The sequence below is a fragment of the Hyla sarda genome, chromosome 8, assembly GCF_029499605.1.
Source record: "Hyla sarda isolate aHylSar1 chromosome 8, aHylSar1.hap1, whole genome shotgun sequence".
NCBI classification, from domain to species: domain Eukaryota; kingdom Metazoa; phylum Chordata; class Amphibia; order Anura; family Hylidae; genus Hyla; species Hyla sarda.
The window spans coordinates 202,816,399-202,822,398 of NC_079196.1; the positions used below are offsets into that span (position 1 = coordinate 202,816,399).

Sequence of the window (6,000 nt, forward strand, 5' to 3'; positions counted from 1 at the left end):
ATGTGTCTCACCTGTATAATCCATAGTCCCAGTGTCAGTGGTATATAGAGAATACATTATATGTGTCTCACCTGTATAATCCATTGTCTCAGTGGTATATAGAGAATACATTATATGTGTCTCACCTGTATAATCCAGGATCTTAGTGTTTCGGGAGGCACAGGGGATGTGGAGGCTGCTTGGTTTATTTAATCCTCAGTGCTGGGAATTTTCCATGTGCTCCGGCTGTGCATCACTGGGCTTCTTTCTTGGCAGCTCCAGGTGCTAGTACTGCCTACCTGCTGATCCCATCTCTGCAATCACTGCTGTTTCTTGTATCCTGAGTACATATCACTCATATGTATAGGACAGTGCTGATCTTAGTCCTGCGGCGCCTTCTAGTGGCTAATAGAAGAATGAACAAATTAAAATGTCTGTCATAAAAATAAAAATAAACTATTGACATGCCACAGAGTTTTCATCAGCTGGAGTTTTAGTGCTGAGACCCCCAGTGATCAGTAGAAGGAGTGGGGAGAAGTGCAGGGTCATGCACTTCACTCTCCCGCAGCAGCGTTCTCTGTAAGGGAGTGAAGTCAGGCACCTCTCCCCACTCCTTCTACTAATCAGTGCTGAGATCCTGTCTGATCAAAACTTTTTGTGTCTCTGTCACATCTTTTCTAATGACACCTGATATACATTTTAGTTCCATCACCTAGATTTCTACATTCATTACTAATAAAATATATTCTGACTGTTTTCAAAATCCCAATTATAAACAAACACAATCTAAATTATTAACACACAAACAGCAGTGCCACATCTTTAATTGGGCACATTGGGTAAACATCCACAGTGCAGGGAGAAAAAGGGAACTCATGACTTTAATAATCTATGTATCCCCTTTGGCAGCACTCCCACCAAATATTTTCTGAAGCAGCAATGTTTGCACAATTTTGAGGAAGAATTTTGAACCATTCCTCTCTGAAAATGTATCCGCCCCTCAATATTTCTGGGATGTCTTGCATGCACAGCCCTCCTTATGGTCTATTCTTGGCCAGTGATTGCCTGACCAAGATACCAGAGGACACCTTCAGAGGTCTTGTAGAGTCCAGGCCTCCACAGGTCAGAGCGGTACTGGTAATATGAGAATGACCTATTCATATCTATGAATTGATCACCATCAAGAAAGCAGTGGTGGGAGACAAGGCAGGTGAGTATAACTTTTTTTATTTTTAAGTCAGCCTGATCCCATAACTAAAACTCTAGTACAGACAGATAGCTCTAGTGTACTATGGCTTGTCCACTCGAAAACATAAATGATGGATAGATCATTACACAATAGCTGTAAAACATCATCTACATATAAGGCGTGTCAAAACATCATCTACATATAAGGCGTGTCAAAACATCATCTACATATAAGGCGTGTCAAAACATCATCTACATATAAGGCGTGTCAAAACATCATCTACATATAAGGCGTGTAAAAACATCATCTACATATAAGGCATGTCAAAACATCATCTACATATAAGGCATGTCAAAACATCATCTACATATAAGGCATGTCAAAACATCATCTACATATAAGGCGTGTCAAAACATCATCTACATATAAGGCGTGTCAAAACATCATCTACATATAAGGCGTGTCAAAACATCATCTACATATAAGGCGTGTCAATATCCATATAAAGAATAGATCTGGCATAGCTATTTCAACTGAAGCAGTGGGGATAATGTAGCCTTTCCCCACCTGACCCAGGATCTCGACCCCAATTTTGGAAGGAGCACGAGGTGCTTCCTTTAGATTCCCTCTATACTGACAATACACTTACCGTATTTTTCGCCGTATAAGACACACTTTTTCTTCCCCAAAACTGGGGGTGGGGGGGGGGGGGGAAGTTGGTGCGTCTTATACGGCGAATACACACCTATCGGGGCGGTCCCTGTGGCCATCAACGGCCAGGACCCGCGGCTAATACAGGATATCACAGATCGTGGTAGAACGCCTGTATGTCACTGGACCCCTACAGTCACTGTTTCGCTCCTTCCTCAGGGGGCTTGCTTTACCTTTGTTAACTGTTCCCTTATATACATATTCTCCAGCCACATGTTCCGGAATGCTACTTGCGATTCCGGATATCCGGTAACGGGAACGCTACTTGCGATTCCGGATATCCGGTGATGTGAATGCCCATAGTCCCTTGCCGTGCTCAGGCTGCTTTGCCCTAACACTGCGTTTGCATGTCACAGGCGTGTCTTAGTGACGTGCTCTGTGACGTGGAAACGTCAGGGCGTTTAGAGTGTAAACACACTTCATACCTATATTACTGCGCATGCGCGTTCAAACAGATGCTGGTAAGTAATGCAAGCCACTCAATAATGTATTGTTATGTTGGCAAATCATATATATATATATATATATATATATATATATATATATATATATATATATAGAGTTAATACTTGCTCTATACCTAACGGCATATGTTTTTTTTTTTAGTAAAATACTTATATTATAAAGGTAAATAAAGAAAAGGAACTAAGACAAGGGGATTATTTTTCAAAAAATACCAGCCTTTAACCCTTTCACTTATGAACCCACATTTAAAAAAGAAAAAACCTATAAAACAGTGTATTATGTGAAAACCATTTAAGACATGGTATATACCATGAATGTATTTGAATATACTATAAAACAGAAAGAGGCAGAGCTTCCCATGGGATGGTATTGCTGGATTCTAGGTGTGTTCATGTAGGAACAAAAACTAGCAAAACTACTGTGTCCGTAGGTATCCAAGGAAGTGGTGCCACTTTTCCGGGGTCAGTGTGGAGAGATTCCAGGCCGATGGTTATAATGGAAAGAGATGCAGGGAAAAAAAACGGAATGATAGCACAATCCACTCAGATGTTGATTTAAATAATAATCTTCTTTATTAAAGCCAAATCACAACGCGTTTCGAGGCTTACACATGCCTCTTCCTCAGTTAAAAACAGGCAAGCCTGTTTTTACCTGAGGAAGAGGCATGTGTAAGCCACAAAACGCGTTGTGATTTAGCTTTAATAAAGAAGATTATTATTTAAACCAACATCTGAGTGGATTGCGCTATCATTCCGTTTTTTTCCTGCATCTCTTTCCATGAATGTATTTGAGACATTGTGAATGCCATAAACCTCATGTAAATGAACAAAATTAGCATATTACATAATTATTCTTAAAGTGCATATAACTTTTTTCACATAATAATTATATTCATTCTTTTTCTTTAGTGCCATATAGTGGAGAAAAAACTTAAAATGGTGATACAACGAAAAAATACAATAAAAAGGAAAAAAGGAGAAAAGTGACCACCAAGTGACAATGTGAAAACAGTAAGAGATTACCAATACCCATGCAGTGAATAAGGGACAATTGCATTGGTTTATTTGTTGTTCCCTCCTAAATTATATTAAACTCTTGTTTCAGTGTAGATCTTATTTCTTTTTCTTGCACATCGAAATTAGGGCATTGGTGCCAATAGTTCTTCCGGAACATTTCAGCGCTGATTTTTACTAGAATATCTAACGAGAACAGCTACTAAATCTAAAAAAACATATTCAAAAGAAAGAACAAGTAAAAAATCAAAATGGATGCATAATTACAAAAATGGTGTGAAGCTCAATTGTTCATTTAGGCCCTCTGGGGCCATCGTACCTAAGGTAACGATCCAACGGCACTCCTTTCTTGCCAAAATTTGCTTCACATTGCCCCCTCTGATGCCGCTTTGTATTTTTTTTTTAATTCTCAATGACTTGGGATCACATTTATGGACCTGTTTAAAATGACGAGGTAAAGTTTTAAGGACATCTCTTCAATATTGTTAGCTGCCACTATTTCTCTAACATGTTCCCTAGTACGGATTTTAAGCTCCCTTGATGTAAGGCCCACGTATATCTTTTTGCATCCATATGTGGAGTGATACACCACATGTGTGCTTGAACATGTTAAATATTGCTGAATTTCAAAGGTTCTGCTACCATCCATGGAATTAAAGGTTTTAGCTCTCACCATATTTTCACAACCCTTACAGTCTCCACAAGGAAAAAATCATGTCTGGGGTGGTCCAAACCCAAATGGATTTTTTGTTTTTGCCACGTAATGGCTCTTCACTAAGTGATCTTTTAAATTTCTGGCCCTTTTTGCTGTCATTTGGCCCCGATCAGGAATGTATTTTGACACAATTGGGTCAACCTGCAACACATTCCAGTGTTTTTGTATTACACTTCTCATCATGTCCCATTGACAGTTAAAATTGGTTATGAATCATGTCTGATTCTGGTCTTTTTTTATCACTTCCCCCCTGTTTTTTTGATAGCAACAATTTCTCTCTAGGGGTATACCGATAATCAAAAGAGATTGCGGCATTTAAATAGCAAAATCACAAGCACTGTGGTTGACTATTTGAATATTTTTGGGTAATAAAATGACTCTGCAGCTATTGCCTGTGTGTCTCTATGAGGAGACCAAATACAGGTGTGGGTGGAGCAAATTGGGCTCTGTCCAGGCTCCTGGCTTGTCAATCATCCTGATGTTTGACAAAGCGACAGATCCCTGCTTGTCCTCAGTGTACAGAGCCCTGCTTGTCCTCAGTGTACAGAGCCCTGCTTGTCCTCAGTATACAGAGCCCTGCTTGTCCTCAATGTACAGAGCCCTGCTTGTCCTCAGTGTACAAAACTCTGCTTGTCCTCAGTGTATAGAGCCCTGCTTGTCCTCAGCATACAGAGCCCTGCTTGTCCTCAGTGTACAGAGCCCTGCTTGTCCTCAGCATACAGAGCCCTGCTTGTCCTCAGTGTACAGAGCCCTGCTTGTCCTCAGTGTACAGAGCCCTGCTTGTCTTCAGTGTACAGAGCCCTGCTTGTCCTCAGTGTACAGAGCCCTGTTTGTCCTCAGTGTACAGAGCCCTGCTTGTCCTCAGTGCACAGAGCCCTGCTTGACCTCAGTGCACAGAGCCCTGCTTGTCCTCAGTGCACAGAGCCCTGCTTGTCCTCAGTGCACATAGCCCTGCTTGTCCTCGGTGTACAGAGCCCTGCTTGTCCTCAGTGTACAAAACCCTGCTTGTCCTCAGTGTACAGAGCCCTGCTTGTCCTCAGTGTACAGAGCCCTGCTTGTCCTCAGTGTACAGAGCCCTGCTTGTCCTCAGTGAACAGAGCCCTGCTTGTTTTCAGTGTACAGAGCCCTGCTTGTCCTCAGTGTACAGAGCCCTGCTTGTCCTCAGTGCACAGAGCCCTGCTTGTCCTCAGTGCACAGAGCCCTGCTTGTCCTCAGTGTACAGAGCCCTGCTTGTCCTCAGTGTACAGAGCCCTGCTTGTCCTCAGTGTACAGAGCCCTGCTTGTCCTCAGTGCACAGAGCCCTGCTTGTCCTCAGTGTATTTACCACTACCATAAAGTAGAATATATCATGAAAAAACAATCTCAGAATCAAATTTATAAGTAAAAGCATCCCAGAGTTATTAATGCTTAAAGTGACAGTGGTCAGATTTGCAAAAAACGCTCCCGTCCTTAGGGTCATAATGGGCTCAGTCCCCAAGGGGTTAAGGACAATTTTATTTTTAGGTTTTCGTTTTTTCCCTCTACGCCTTTGAAAAATCATAACTCTTTTATATTTTCATCCACAGACTAGTATGAGGGCTTATTTTTTGCGCGACCAGTTGTCCGTTGTAATGCCATCACTCACTTTACCATTAAATGTATGGCGCAACCAAAAAAATACTATTTGTGTGGGGAAATTAAAAATAAAACCGCAACTTTGCAAATTTTGGAAGGTTTTGTTTTCACGCTGCACAAGTTACGGTAAAAATGGCATGTGTTCTTTATTCTCTGGGTCAATACGATGATACCCATGATAACATACTTTTCTATTACTGTTGCGCTTTAAAAAAAATAGCAAACTGTTTAACCAAATTAGTTTAAAATCCCCCTATTTTGAAGACCTATAACATTTTCATTTTTTCCGTATAAGCGGTGGTATGAGGGCTCAT

The 6,000-nt window shown here is 41.0% G+C and overlaps 1 protein-coding gene across 1 annotated transcript in view; it reads right to left on the reverse strand.

The window, feature by feature from the left end:
* The window catches only part of SCNN1G (sodium channel epithelial 1 subunit gamma), a 40,104-nt gene extending 39,712 nt beyond the window's left edge, over positions 1-392 (reverse strand). Inside the window, exon 1 of the mRNA XM_056533960.1 lies at positions 126-392. The gene's annotated coding sequence lies outside the window, so the exon portion shown is untranslated. The remainder of the gene's footprint in view (positions 1-125) is intronic.
* Between the last annotated feature and the right edge of the window lie 5,608 nt (positions 393-6,000).